The sequence below is a fragment of the Athene cunicularia genome (assembly GCF_003259725.1).
Source record: "Athene cunicularia isolate RWA chromosome 9 unlocalized genomic scaffold, athCun1 chr9_part1, whole genome shotgun sequence".
In the NCBI taxonomy this organism is placed as follows: Eukaryota; Metazoa; Chordata; class Aves; order Strigiformes; family Strigidae; genus Athene; species Athene cunicularia.
The window spans coordinates 22630807-22647246 of record NW_020799110.1 but is presented as its reverse complement, the minus strand read 5'-3'; positions in this window follow the sequence as shown (position 1 = coordinate 22647246).

The following is a 16440-nucleotide window of genomic DNA, read 5'->3' as shown; positions in this document are numbered from 1 at the left end:
TTCATCCAGCAGCATTACATTGTTGTGGGGATGAGCACAGATTTCAGCTGTGCAAATAAGCATATTCAGAATGCGTCTGAAAGGAGAATTTGGAAGTGCAGTAGAACTTTATCAGAATTTAAAGTAAACAAAGTAAGCACTAAAAGCATATTAATATAAGTTTAGGTTTTAAATTCTTTGGTTTTAATTAGTCAGTATAACTTACATATGGCTCTACAGATAAAATAATTGATCAGGAGTCCAAAACTCCTTGCTTGTCTTTTTTATTAAGGTTTAGAACTCTGACTCAGAAATAAGTACATTGAAGAGTTACTGATCTTATGATGTCTTCTGTATGCTTTCACTTTGTAAAAACAATGTAAAATTCCACAAATACTGAAAAATTATACAGGGATTAAAAAAGAAAAAAATAAAAAAAGTAGAGAGTTTTTGGAAGCCAAATTCTTAAAATGCCTTTGCATGATACTTAAGGAGCTATTTTAAAAGAAGCAAAAGAAATATCTTGATCTATACCTACAGGAGATATTAAGAGGGTTTTCAGTCAGATGTCAGGCAAAGGCTCAAGGAACTGCAGTGACTGAAAACTGAAGTTAGGTGAATTCCTATGTGAATGCACACAGAAAGATATCTGCAGCGTATAATTTGTCTATAGACCAGTTTACCCAGGGAAATTGGTAATCACTTTTTGAAATCTTTAAATAGACAGAGGGTGGCTTTCTAAAACATATGCCTAATTTCAAGCACAATTTATTGGGCTGAAGACATCTAATTATGTATTTACTTCCACTATCAGAGTTTCTAGATGAAACACTATGAATGATGTTTTGTTGAAAGAGAAATTTGAAAATCTTTGTGCTTAGAACATTGTTCTGTAGTGATATTATGAAATACTTACGCAATAGGTTTGATGTTACATATCTTTGTATACTTTCTTTCTTAACCTCCACATTGCATCAACATTAATAAATATGTTGTTATTATTATTTATACATTTTATGTGTATACTAAAAGATTCTATAAAAACAAGAAAAAGAAAAGGGTATTGTTCCCAAGTCAACCAGTCACAACCACTCAAAATCAGCTGTGTAAGCAACATCAGTTCACTTGTGCACATGCAGAATAATCTTTATGTGCATTATCACACTGTTTTTCCAACTGGAAGTTGTTCTCTCCTTCAGTGTACTGAAAGATTGATGTCCAATTTATAAGCAGGTACTCAGTGTTTTACCTTATTTCTCCAAATACCTAGTGGTGGATTTATGAAGAATGAATCAGACAATGTCTACAATTACCTTCTAAAATCAGAACATATGCTAGAAGCTCATGGTGAGACATTTTATATGCCCATTGATTTTCGTTCTGAAGGAGTATACTTCCTATATAACTGACATTTGGGTAAGAAGTGGAACTGACTGAAACTGTATCATGTGTTGATCAACAATTAACAATCATTAAGAACTAATAAAGAGATAGACAGTTCTATTACTGTAGATGCAGAGCTAGGGACATTCAGAGAAAATTAATTATGAGATGAGAACATCCTTTATATATAAGGCCATAATTAATTAACAGCATACACATATGATTGTACAGGTTTTCACAATGATGTTTTGTTAATACCTATCCCTTATTATTTGTTTAAATAACTTTTTAAAAATTCTGTGTGTTATGTAAACTTCCTATTAGGAATTCTCTAAGCATGTGTTTATCCATCAGCCTGAAATAGCTCTTTTGAGACTTTACAGGTAAATATGCAGCTAGGAGGTTTACAGACACTAAATTTAACCAATCAAAGAACTGGCTAAGTAGGTAATTAATAAAACATGGAATATTGACTTGACAGAGTTCTGTAATGCTTCATGAGCTTTTAAAGAGCATTGTGTTAAGGTCCACAGAGAGAATTTTCATTTACGAATCAATATCTTCATAGACAATAAAACCTCTACTACATTCAAGTGCCTGCCTAAATCATATGGAGCCAAGAGACAGTACAGATGCTGTTAACAATTTTTTTAAGGCCCTGTGTGGATAATCCTAAATCTGCAGATCACTGACCCACTGTATACTCAAGATTCTCTTGGGTTTGTGCCGTGCTAATTTTACTGATCTGCCTCTCATCAGATTTCAGCTTTAAAATGTGACTTATTATCCACTTCACATCTTAGAAACTATTCTATTTGCGCTGCGTTTATTGTTGACGTACTACATACATAGAGAAAAACACTCAAAATGGCAAAACAATATTTCCTTCCTATGCCACAAGTATAGATGTGGGGAAATGAAGAAAAGATGCCCTCTCCTAATCGTCATGATTATTTTATTCTCAGCATTCGTTCCTTGCAAGACCACCAGTAAAATCACTAGGGATACCATGTATAGGATGTATTGAACCCTGGGAATATGGGGAGGGAGGTGTCTTCAGGTTTTCCAGCATGTATGTTAAAAAACAAAGCTCTGAGCTCATGGCTTGTGTGTCTGGTTTCAACCCAGGAATAAGTTTTATGGCTGAGTAGTAAGACCTTGGAAATAAAGCAAAGCCATGAAAAATCAACAGACTTTTGTTAAAAGCCTAAGTAATTTTTTCAGTCATTGTTCATGAAGAAACAAAGATGGCTTTTCTTGCCTCTGTCCTACAAATCAATGTTAATTAGTAGCAGTTTGAAACAAAATTTCTCATAAAAAGAGTCTAGACTGACAAGATTGAGAAGTGAGGCCCGAATGTTGTTTCTGTGGAATGAGTCAGCAGTCATGGATGCTACTTCTAACACTTGCCTCCAGTTCTTCTCACTGTATCTGAGACCTGCCTGGAAGAGAAATCCTATATGGGTAGCTGAACAAAGTTCAGCCTTCTTGCTATCTGACAGAGCTGTTAGTGTGTTCTCCTTGGGAAAGATTATGCTGTGAGGCACTGTTAGGAGCACTATATAAAGAACAAAGCTACTGGTCAAAGAGAATTTTTTCTCTAAACTTTTGGGCATGGTATTTTGAAGTGATGGTAGCATGTTCCCACTCTGTCCTTGCCTCATTTCATTTTCCTTTTAAATTATCTAATATGCATATATAACACAGGAGAAAAATGCCTTGTACTCCCCCGATCAGCCCCTACACTCCTCATACTTGACAGCTGGGACTTTTGCCTATAGTTATTTGATTGTTGTTTAACACATAGAAATATGGCAAGCTGTGTAAGTTGTTCTTAGCAACTGAATTCCCCTGAAGGATTCAGACAGAAGCAGCACGGTCACAGACACCTATTATTATTTTTAACTTGTTAGCACATGTGCACTCACTAGGTTTATTTTTAAGAAAATTAATCATTTGAAATGTATTCAGTGATGGCTGCTACTGCAAAAACTGTCAGAGGTGCTATCTCACCAGGCTTGGGGCTCTGTTCAGCACAAACACAAGTAGTCACTTTATGACAACTAAAAGTAAGTTGGAAGGAGGCAATCCGCTTCTTGTCAGTATGTAAGATGGCTTGTAAGCCTTGAGGATTCAGCTGGGTGAGGATACTCATCAGCTACTGGGCATGAGCAGTAGAAGAGGTGTACAGCAGGAGAGGAGAGACTCAGAAGGTGTTAACTTGCAAAATGGGCTCAGCAAATAGTATTTGATTGCCCAGTTGTTAATGGTTGCCCTCCCCCAATATCTAAAGTCACTAAACTACCTTGAATATCCCCTAGCTTATAAACGTTCTTGCCAGGTCAGTCACAACTAAGTATAACCAAGCCTACCTCAGTGTCCTGGAGTTAATTAGAATTTTGGCTTCTGACTCTTTTGCTCACTTGCTTGTTCAGGTCTGAACTCTACAGAGAGGGAGTTGTACATATGGTTGTTGGCTCAACGTTTATTGTTTAATGTCAGTTCTTAGCTGATCATGACAAAACAGAAATCTGCAGGAGCAAACTTTTTGTTGACACCTAAGAGAAGGGAGAATTCCTTCATTTGTATCTCAGTAGAGGAACATGTCTGACATGTTGTTGACAGAACAGTAGGGATGGGTTGCAAATGCTGTGGTCGGGTGAGGATGTACACATAGCTTGTAGTTATGAGAGTTTGACACATTTTGTGTTTACCTTCAATTTAAACAAATATGCACAAAAATATGTTTTTAATCTCCCTTTTAGAAATTAAATAATTGGCTTTCTGCCATTGGATTTTTTTTTTCTTAAATCAATGACTGCTTGTCTTAAATCATTCTTATCTCTCTTACTCCATCTGCTTTTGCTGATGACGTTGGATGCAGGTGTTACACACTTCATTAATTAGAAGCCTTCCTCCTCTCTAAGGACTTTAGCTTAGCTCTTAGAGACTTCAGAATGTCACTCGTGATCATCTTCTGAGTTTGATAGTAAAAAAAATCCAGTGGATCCTACTGCCATGAGAACTCTTATTAAAGTGGTTTGCATTATGAAAAATTATGCTGTAAAGAAATAATAGCCAATGGATAAAGCTGACCGATTTTCAGAATAAACATGCAATACTGAATTTTTTTGCTTCTTAATTTTCCTGAGCACTTATTCAGTGCTCTTTATCCACAGGCTTCAAGGAAGCAGGTAAAAATCATTACCCTTTGTAAAATCAGAAAAAATTAGGGAATGACATAGTTTGGCCAAGGTCATGAAATAAGCCACTGGTTAGAGCAAGTTAGTGAGTATAACCCTTTATGTTATCCACGGAGACACGCTTCCTCCGGGGCTAACTTTAATGTAGATTGAAAACCTGAACCCAGATTAAGTGCTTTGTTATTGCCATTAAGGCTGCCTAAATTTTCCCTTCAAAGATTTTTTCAGGATCTGAATTCCCTGCATGAGCTATGCATTAATATCTGTAACTGTAATCTATAACTTAATTGTATTTATTCTGTGGCAGAGTTTTGTAATTGCAACTGCCACTTCTTATCTTCATCAGATAAAGGTTGCATTGCTTAGACATTGAACTGGAATACTGATTGATGGGTTTTGAATTAAAAGAATCTATAGAAAGCAGTGTGAGTTTTTTTCTTTGATGCTTCTATGACAAGCACAATTTAGCTAAGAAAATGTATATCTCCTTTAGCTTGTTCATGCCTGACCATAAAAGCTGAAATGTCATTTTAATGCAGGATCTCATCCATTAGAATAATATTTTAAAGAGTCAATTTTATCAAACAGAAATAGTCATTTTACCTCATCTGGAGAACATTTTATAGGGATACTTTCAAATATGTTAGATCTCAATTCTTCTCATACCTCATCAGTGGTATAATTTGATGATGGAAAGATTTTGCTTAAATTTTTAGAATCCAGATAAACAGAAAAGTCATATCAGCTGTTGCAATTAGTGCACAATTTTGAATTCATAGTAGCCCTTTAGAAAAAGATTAAAACTATTATTGTGATAACCTTAAAGACCTAAAGCCACTGTCCCACAAGGACTGTAAATTAGGTCCAGATAAATTTATAAACCCCCACAATAATATTCTGTCTGTTTGTTTTCTTTCCCTATGCTGCTACCAGTGTAGAGCAGTTACAGAACTGTTATGCTACTCCTAGGAAAATTCCTAGATACATGAGTATACCTATCTCCTGAATGCTTTCTTTTTGCTGTAAATGGGTTTTACCACTTCTACTAGAAAAAAAATTACTAGCTCAGTAACCCAGAAGCAAAATCTTCTAGGTAACTGAATGCTATCATCCTGTGTTGTTGCATGTCTCCAAACATAGGCATATGTCCCTATTTCCTGTTGATTAAGGGATGGTCTGTGTCGTAAATCTCATAAATTTATTCCTCTCACAGTGTTTTATGGTTATTCTTTTCTGCCTGCATCTCTAGCTCCACAACAGCACTCCTGCTGTGAGGAAGGCTCTGGCTTCATCCTACCATATCCTATCTGAGAAATGAAGCCAGTGTTTAATTCTCCAGGGCACCCTGGAACATATTAGAAAATAATTTGTTGTACTAACAGTGGCGTTTAGATGTCTGTTCGTCCTTGTAGTGAATTTCTGGCTTCAAGTTGGCAGTTATTTGATAGAACTAACATTTAAGGTGGACATTTATAGTAATCTTTTAAAAAACATAATTTAAAAAAATCCCAATGTAGTCTGATGTAGTTAAATGAATTGGTATACTTTCTGTTACAAAAATGCAAATGCAACATACTTGACACTACAAGAGCCTTTAAGCATGTACATAACCAGTCAATTTAAGAATCATTGGTGGTGGGCCAAGTAATAAACTCAGGACACATTGCTGAAGTTCAGATTTCTCTCAGACATCTGACAGGATAGGTTACTAGCAGCGATACCATGTGATTTCAGGAAGTGGATGCACATGCATGCAAAGCAGGGGGAAGGATCTTTTATATCTGATTTATTGATGTTTCCATTGGATATATGAATTGAAATAGGGAATTGATAAATATGGTAATTTCAGTTTTCAATAAAAAGTACCAAGTACATTTAATATAGAAGATACAAATCAAAATAAAGTTTCTTAAAATGTGTATTTTAGAAGAAAATTTATAGATGTAGATATATAGTTACAGATATACAAAAACATATATATAACAGAATGGCAGACTGTCTTTCACTAGGAGAATAAAAGAGAAAAAGAATTGAACTAGATGATATCCGGACTGAAAAACCTAGGACAAGGAAGGAAGGAAGGAAGGAAGGAAGGAAGGAAGGAAGGAAGGAAGGAAGGAAGGAAGGAAGGAAGGAAGGATCCTTCCTGATGGACATAAAAGTAAATTTTTATCTATAATCCACTATGTAATGAGTATAACAGCTTGCCTAGAATGTTGCCAAAAAGAATTTAAGGAAGCTGAATGAATAAGGCAGAACAACCATGTTTACCTCTGTCTTGCTAAAACTATTTGGTACTTCATGCAAAATCAAAGTATCTCCTCTGGTCTCTAGAGATTTTTCCCACTTGCCCCTTTCAGACTGCATTTGAAATTATAGTTATTAGTTATTTGATTCACCTTGATAGTATGGGAATTTCCAGATGATCTGAGGTCTGAGCAGAGAAAAAACCAATATGGAAACCAGTATCTCCTTTTTATGAACATAGACACAGACTGTCAGGTGTGTGACAGCAGTGCAAGCGAAGTGTCAGCTTTGGCCCCTGTGATAGCAACAGTGAAAAAAGAACTTGAGCTGGAAGGTATTTCTTCAGTACCTTTAGATGCCTTACAAGGAGTCTCCCTTCATGACAGTGGGAGAATAAAGTCATGTGATGAAATGAAGTATGTTACTTGCAAAAATAAAGATACCTGGTTAGTTTTTTCTAACCTGCCAAAGTTAGAGGTTTTCGTGGTAGGCTACATATCTGTTAGAATTATGTTTATCGTTGCCTTTGTTGCTAGTAAAAGACAATCCTGTCAAGGAAAAGAAAGTGTATTGGTTATCAGGGTATTGTGCTCCATGGCTTCTCAGTTGAAAGATGAACTTTTTGGGGAGAGGACTGCTGCCTGAATTAGCTCTGTTATCAAGAAATTGCAACTAATTGGCATTTAAAGGTAGAAAAAAAAAAGTCTGTTAGAACAATATTCAGCATGAGAGGGGAAAAAATAATCCCTTTTCATCCTTGTGACTAATATCTTCAGCCAGCAGTCCTAAGGCTTCAAATAGCACTATGTTGTAACAGTGACAGTGGCAAAGTACAACATGGTTGTAAGGTGTATGGACAGCTGTGGAATTGCTTTATGCCTGCTTGGAATACGCTCTTTGCCTTTGAAGGCTTATTTGCTATCTCTGTTCAACAACATAGCCTTTACTTGTGAGTAAAGGTTATATTACTGCGTGGCAATCAAAGATATCTGAAGTTTCAGAGAAGACATCGTATCATTACTATAACCTTTTATATAGTGTCTATTAAATGAACAGTCATTAGGCTGAGTCTCTAATGGGATGCTTTGAAAGTTCAGATTTATCAAAAAGCAGCCCAAAACTGTTCCTCTTCCTCCTATTAACACATTTTTCATTAGTGCCTGACCATGCAGGCTGCTGAGTAATCTGCCTTTTATCTAGCCAGCACATCTACATAACTTTTACTTTCTGTCAGTGGATAGCATTGTGTTTTAATAGTTTTCATATCAAGGTGGAGATCTCAGTACTTTGCAGAATCCCATTCAAGCACATTTGCAATGCAGACAGTAGATTGAATTTAGATTTCTCATTACAACAAGTAACAATATTAGCATTAATCTTAAACATGGAAATACCTACTTTTGAAATCTTGGTGCAATTACAGTTTTGATATCCTTTCAAGGAAAAAAAACCCAAACAAACAAAAACCAAACAACAAAAAAGTGTTATTTCAGCAAATACTTTCATTGTGAAGAGATCAAATTATCAGCAAATAAGAATGGAAATGACACATGGAACAGCTTTACAAGGCTGAATCTTCTGAAAATAAGGAGCACTTGTACCAGAAAGGAGAGGAATATGAAGAATGGGAAATCTTGTTTTGCCCAAGCTGTTTTGTGAACACTTTTTTTTTTTTTTTTTTTTTTTCCCCCCTATGGAATGCACATGTTGCAGCACATAATGTGCTCCAGAAAAGTTCTAGGGAGGCCAGGAAGAGCTTTACTTCACAAAGACATACCTCTTATGATAAATGCCCTTTTCTGTGGATATTTACTACCTTTATTTTTTCTCTTGACTTATACAAACATTTTTAGGAGGAAGAATTACCAGGCAAGATAAGAAACCTGCCATCCTGTATTTAGGCACATGATCCAGAGTCTTGAGGTTTTATGCTTCAGAGATGAACTGCAGGGAACTGTTGGTCAACTCTGTTACTGAAAACTGTATTTATTTTGCTATTGATGATTTTGCTCTGGTAGAGCTTTTTTATTGTCATTGTGCCAGGGCAACTGAAAAGAACAACGTTATTTGTTTTAATTGGGGATGTACTCTACATTTGCCTTGACTTCACTAACATTTAGGTAGTCCTGCTTCAAATCTTTAGTGTCTGATGAGAGAATCTGATTAATTTGAATTGGTCTGTCTTTTTGTACTGAAAACCATTACCTCAGGGGAATATGTGACTGAGAAGGCAACTAGATATTCCTGAAGTTACACAAGCTGGAGTGGGAAGTGCTGCATGACACCGGGCCAGCTTTTCAAAGCGTTTATGTGGCTGAAGAGGAAAAAAGGCTCTCCTAAAAAAATCTACATGATGTTCAAGCAAATGAAATACATATTACCTGTTAATTTTATCTAACAATTAAGCACCTGGTAAGTGTTTTGAGTGACCTTCAGCAGTGCCTATCTGTTTCTTTGGTCACCAAAATACATTTGAAAATATAGTCAAAAATATATGCTGTCATGCTGGGAGCTGGAAACAGAAATTAAATTTTTTGTAATGTGATACTTAAAATGTCTACAAGGCAGACTTACTGTGTGAGAAAAATACATTCTAAAGGTCATATGTTGCAAGAAACATTCTCTGAAGTAATCATGCGTATGGTTTTGGGAAATACTTGCCTTGTGTTCCATTGCACAAAAGATTACAAAGAAAGTTTCTAATGGAAATTTGGTGTGTTTTGGTCCTTACAGAGCTGGCACCAGACTGTTCAGAGACTATTTTTCTATGGAACTCTACTTATTCTCTGTTTCACTTGATAGGGAATGAGTCATCTGTTTCTGCATCATTTAGGACAGTGTGAAATCTAGTTTGCAGTTCTGTTTGTCTAGCTCCTAAGTCAGCCCCCGTGTCTGAGATTGGTTGAAGCTGATCTCAGATGAAGTTGGTATGATGTGCTGCTTCTGCAGAGCATTGTGAAAGTCTGTTCTGTGCTTTCTGCTGTTTCTTAGGTATCCTAGGTCTAAAACTCACAAGTAATTCTCTCAGAATTCTTTCAGAATAATCTGTGAGCAGCTCTTAGAACTGAGAACGTATCTGTGTTTATATCTGAAATAATGGAGCATATGTCTTGGAATAAAGGAGTAGGGATGACTAGCTTTCTAGCTAGTGGTATTTTAGACCATATGTTACCGTTAAGGATTGTCCTGATGAGCACTGGTATCAGCAATACAGTGAAGAGGACTGACTGCATTACGGGGAACTACATTGCTGTATCTAAAAATGAGTATTTGGAGGCGCTTCTTGATAGTGTGTTTAAGTTCTTTGCTGTGTTGCTGTAACATGTATAAAATGGTGCTTTTCTCCCCTTTTCTTGTCCAAAAATAAACTTGGAAATGTCAGCATCAAGAATGGCAGCATGTTTCTTGACAGGATGAGTGAAAGATCACACAGTCATTTCACAGAAGTACTACTGAAATGTGTTAACTTCTTCTGCATGCCCTTAACATGCCCAGCTGGAGAGAAGTGTTGGAAATTGTAATGGTTATGGATAATCAGCATCAGTGTCTTGATAAGAAAAGATAAACCGAATCATGCTGATTTAGAATTAGAGAAGGGGAGCAACGAACTGCTGTGAGTCTTGTTGCACCTGACCGAATGTTACATTTCAGTGGGCTTGCCCCATACGCTATGGATCTAAGCCCTGACAAATCATAATGGTGACTGCATTGCATTATACCTCATTTTGTAGTGAGTGCACTGACTAGTGCTTGAGAAAAATTTGGTGGGAACATGAGGATGGAGAGGAACCTTTCAGTTTAAGTGTAACTTCAAATTCCAGTGCAATTTTGCATTAGCTCTTCCCTCACCTTTTCTCTTGTATTTCATCTCTGCACTTCTGTACTGTTGCTTTGTATAGCTGAAAGGGGAGGGGAAAGAAAGGCCAGCCAAACAGTTACAGGAAAGCTTTTAAAGTGATTCCACAATGTTGATAAAAGCATTTTTAAGAACTGCACATGTTTGCGGTTTACTGCTGATAATCATGCTCTCTATATTTCCGCACATGCACAAAAAAGTTTTAAATGTTAGCTACTCTACAGTGCTTATGCACCCATAACTAACACCTCATGTTTCTGCTCCACTCTTGAACTGTCAAATAGCTGAACGTTTAAATAAAATATTTTAAATTTGTAATGCTTCTGTCACAATAATGACCTTTCAATTTGCTCAGCATTAGAATAGTGTTGTACTATAAGATAAATGGTCTCTTGTTCTCTAAATAACTGCAGAGTCAATAACCATAGACTGTGTTCCCATCCCTGTTTTCTCCCCTCCTTTAATAAGAATGTGTCCCTTGAAAGATGGAATTTTATTGTGCCTCCATGGTGTAGAAAGTTAATCTTCAGGCAGTCCTATTGAAGGGATTTGTGAAGAACTGAAATGACATTCTGCTTAAGTGTTCGGTGTGGATACTTATTATTAGCTATTAATACAGAGAAAACGCTTGCTCTGATAATAAAACACAAGGTACTTAGGGGACTCTACTTTTGTGTGCACTTTTGCTAGACAGGAGTAAATTATTTAAATAAACATTTGCTTTGAGGTTAAAAAAACTCCTTAAAATTGAAATAGCAGTACCACACAGGTAGTATTGCAAGACAAATGTGTTAATAGAGGATGAATGGATGAATAGCCATGAATCTGTTATGTGATTACAGATGAGACTGTCCAAAAAAGAATACAATACAATACGATACATACTAGGAAGTTTCATTCATGTTGTACTGGAGAACTCTTCCTGTTACTGTTCACTTAAATTTAATATAGTAGAGTCAACCAAATGATAGACACTGATGAAAGTGGATGTAGCTAGTGGAGCACATTATTCATGCCATGCCAGGAGACTTATGAACCTCTACTGTTCAGTCCCATGAGAGCTCTTTAGGAATCTAATGCACCTTCTTGTTATAAGGTATTTGCCATTCAGCCTGCTCATGCTTATTTTACAATAAAACTGTTAGATAGATCACACTAAGCAATTCTTCCCTGTCTTTCATCATTTGACTGTTGTATAAATGTAGACTGCAACCCTAACTCTTATTTCAGTTCTGTTTACCATGGATTATACTGTAAGAGCTGCTCTTAGTCCATGTGTTTCCATGGAGTATTTCAGTGGTGTGGACTGAAATGGGGCAAAATAGGGAATGGCTCTTTGGTATCTCTTGCAGTACAAGAATTAGGAGGAATTACATTATAATAGCAGATGGCAGGTTCAAGGAAGCAAAAAGAGGTATTTTCTCAACAACTGACAGAAGCTGTTGTGTTTGTGAAAAGTTTACATTGATCCAAAAAGTGACTGGAGAATTTTATGAAAGAAAAATATGGTGAAGTCTATTAAATACAAAGATAAAATCTTTTGGCTTGAGCTACAGATCAGTAAAGGCTGAGAGAATATTGTGGTATGATGTTAGTCATATTACATGGAAATCACAAAGGATGCTGTTCTGCATACATGGTAGTACAGAATGTATTTGAAGATGAAATGTTCTAGCAACATTAAAGGCATTTCACAAGATTAATACAATTAATTTCATAATATTAATTATCTATACACCATACCTCTTTAGGCAATGGAATCTAATTTACTTTGTGTTGTTTTGTGCCAGTAAATATTTTGGTATCTGTTATGAAATCCTGGATTTCTAGAATACAGAAACAAAGACTTAAGAGTCCTCAGACACACATATATTTTGTATTGATTAGATTAGATTTGCACTTATAGCAAATATCCAGTCTTCAAGTACTGAGATGCTTTATACCCTTATTTGCCCCACTAAAATGAATATGTATATTTTGAATTATTCATATAAACCAGAAAACAAGTAATTTTTCAAATGAAAAGATCATCACAGAATCACAGAATCATCTAGGTTGGAAAAGACCTTGAAGATCATCCAGTCCAACCATTAACCTCACAATGACAGTTCCCAACTACACCAGATCCCTCAGCGCTATGTCAAGTGTGTCTTAAACCCCTCCAGGGATGGGGAATCCACCACCTCCCTGGGCAGCACATTCCAATGCCAAGCAACCCATTCTGTAAAGAAATGCTTCCTAATATCCAGTCTAAAACTTCCCTGGGGCAGCTTGAGGCCATTCCTTCTTGTCCTAATCGCTTGTTACTTGGTTAAAGAGACTCATCCCCAGCTCTCTGCACCCTCCTTTCAGGTAGCTGTAGAGGGCGATGAGGTCTCCCCTCAGCCTCCCCTTCTCCAGAGTAATCTGTATCATCTGAATCATCTGTATTATCTGAAATATTAGTGCTGCTAATTTTTCTTCTCTCTTGCTCACCCTTCTGTCTCCTCCTACTCTTAAAAGACCATCCTGTTTTCTTTACAGGTCCTGCTACTACAAAGGGTTTTGGTTCCGTACCTGGTCCTTTGCATTTGCAGATACTTTATGCTTTTCAAATCCTTCTTTCGTGTTCTACTCTGTGAAAACCTTATTTCTTAATCATTGCATGTTCTAAGCACACAACCTGAATAGATCGTTTTCCTGTTTTTGTTATGTAGTGACTTGGGTAAATCAGGTGATGAACAATCACAAATACCATGAAAAAGGCAGCTGAGGGTCACTCTAAAATGTTTAATCTTTATTACTAAAATAGGTTGAAAAGCAGATGAAGAGGAAGCACAGGACGCAGAAGTGTCCTCTCTGTGAGGAGCCTCTTAAACTGCTATTGCTCTGCCTAATCTGCTGTCCACTGTCTCAGTGGACATTTTACTGCTTAAACCTGTAAGAATGTACAGTACTGCTAATAAAGCATGTTTAGAACTTACTAAAGTGATTGGAACCTTGGATTAGCACACTGAAGTTTAAAGTAGATGTTTGTATAATTCTGGCAAGTAGGTAATTTGATATTTCCTAACTTCCATGCTATAAAATGGGTCTTAGTTTTCTTACCTCTAAAAAAGTAAGAATTGTCTTCAAAATATGTGAATGCAATCTTTCATTTATATCTGTGAATTAGGAGACAGATGTGTAATCTGAAAATTTGGATCTCAAGAGATTCATCTCGGCATTATCTTGTCCCCCCTGCAAAGCTAACAAAGATTTTTCATAAACTCGGTTCATTTCCTAGGTCCTCCAGTATATTCCAGTTGTTTCTGCTGGTTTCTCAAAAAGTATTCTCTTTGGACTTGTCCTTATTAGGCTTTAAATACCTTGTTGGATGATATTGGCTGTCATCTGCTACCTGAAGTACTAGAACAGAGGGCAGTGTGTTGCCACAGAGCATTAAGATTGTTGACTCCAAGATTGGGCAGTTCCTCTAATCTTTCTTACATGTTACTTCTGATCTGCACAGAGAGTGTAACATATGCACAGTGATGGACTGAACTTTTCCATGAGTAGTCTAGAGCAGTAAAACTTCTAAATCGTGTGGGATCTTGGAACTGTAACTTGAAGTAACTTGGAGTACTGTAAAATAATAAACAGTAAATCAGTAATTAGGCTTGGTGCTTAACATATTTTACACTGTTACGTTCAGAGTGGAAACTACCTGTTTGCTATGCCTCAAGCTTTAAGAAAGTTTCTAATGAATAGCAGATTAAACTAAGCCACAAATTCAGTACATTTATGTTTGAACCACCAGCCTTTTTTTTTCCAAACTTGGTCTGTGTTTTGATGAAAACTATCCTGGGTGTATGTCTGTGCCTCTGTGAACTCACAGTATACTGTGAATACTTGCTAAGAGACATGCTGCTTAAGGACTCCTACTACTTGTATCAGTGGAGCCATCCTAAGAATTGGATAGTAGAAAATTGTCAACCAACTTATCTGTCCTCTGTGGTCTGAACACTGAAACCAGAGTTCTAGCTAAACAGACAAGGTCTTGCAGCAAGAGGTAGAAATAAGTAATGTAATACTGCAGCTATACTGACAAAAGTGAAACTTAAGCAAATATAATTTTTGAGAGATCAGTGCTTGAGATATTTCATTTTAACTTTCAGCTGTCCTCTCTTCTGCCCAGAGGCCAATTATGAATGCGTATAACCAAGGATCTGAGATCAAGCAAGCAGTCTTTTGCATCGATGTTTTTAACTACAACTAAAGGTACAAAACTTGTGGTTAATAGCTATGGCACTAGCCCTAAGCCAGGAAGTCCCTTTTTGCAAGTTTATACCATAAACATGGGTTTACTTTTTAGCACCTCTATGTGTCTTGCTTCAACTCTATAGGAAAGACTTTCCTAAAATGAAATGAGGTTAGGGCTTCTAAGCAAGTACCTCCATGGAGCTCCCTGTTTGGGAGCTTTCTGAGGTCCAGGTGGCCTCCAGCCTAGAGTTGTAGGCTTTTGGTAGAGCTGTTAGGGTACTTGGCCCAGTTCTAGCACTGGAACTTGGTGCTGTGGAGAGTGCCACTAATGCGGTATGCTCTGCTCCTCTTGGAAGGCATCTTGGAACTCATGGTGGGAATGAGCCACAAATTTGTGCATTGTCCAGATGAGCAGAACGTCCTTTGCTGGACAGGGCAGAGCAGGAAAGGATATAATCTAATTACTGGGAGCATTCCCTGGGAAAAAGTAAGCCTTGTGTACAGGAAGGAAGTTTCCAGAGAGAACAGTTATAGAAACACATAGTACAATTGTGAAATTTGGGTGGGCAGAAGGAATGATAAGAAAGCCAGTAGAAAACTAGCTGTATTCCAGACTTTCTTACTCAGACTATGCAACACTGTTGGATAGTGAGTGAGTTGAAGGGAAAGAGGGAAGAGAAACAGGAGGAAGTTAAAAGAGCAGTAAGTTAACAGTAGGTTGAATACCCAGGACTGGAAAAAAATTCAACATTGAAGCTGTACTTGCTCTGATCTCCAAGGAAATGACTGGATTTATGGGGAAGGAATAAAGTAGCAGGATAAGAGCGATGCAAATCCAAATTTATGGATGCATTTCAGAAGTAGATATATCTTAAGTATAGGGATCTGCACAAAATATTTCAACAATGTTGCAGAAGGTTGAAGTTGACATTATAAACCAAAATTATTTTTTTTCTTGAAATCAGGTGAATATCAGAAATTTTGGATGAGCTTGTAGCTATAGTACTGTTACATACCTCAGGTAGATTAAGTTTGGTTTATCCCTCATGTTTAATTCTCTGTACCTTCAGCAAAGCTAAGCAGGTTGCTCATAGCTGTATTATACATTGCTGCTTCTGTGTTCACAGTAAGTTTGGCCATCCTGAACTTTCAGGCTGTTTTGCTCTGTGGCACCATGCTTGCTAAACATGGTTATCTCTTTTATTTCTTCCATAAAGCTGAAACTTCATATGCACAACATGCCTCCATGTGCTATAAAGACAACAAGTATGCGTTCTTTCCATGTGTGCCCTTCACTGAAAAGGCACAGAACTATAAAACAGGGCAGTGAGTTCCTCAGTCATCTTCAGAAGATCATATCCAACGAGAAAATGAACACAAAAGCCCAAAGTAAAGCCCAAACTGAAGCACTAGAACAATCATGTTCATGGAACACACTGGCCTTAATTTATACCTCAGCTTTTGTCACCTAGAGTTTTCTGGACTGAGCATAATATCGAGTGGATTTAACTTTCAGAAATGGTTTTCCTTTTTGCTTTTCCATTCATGCTG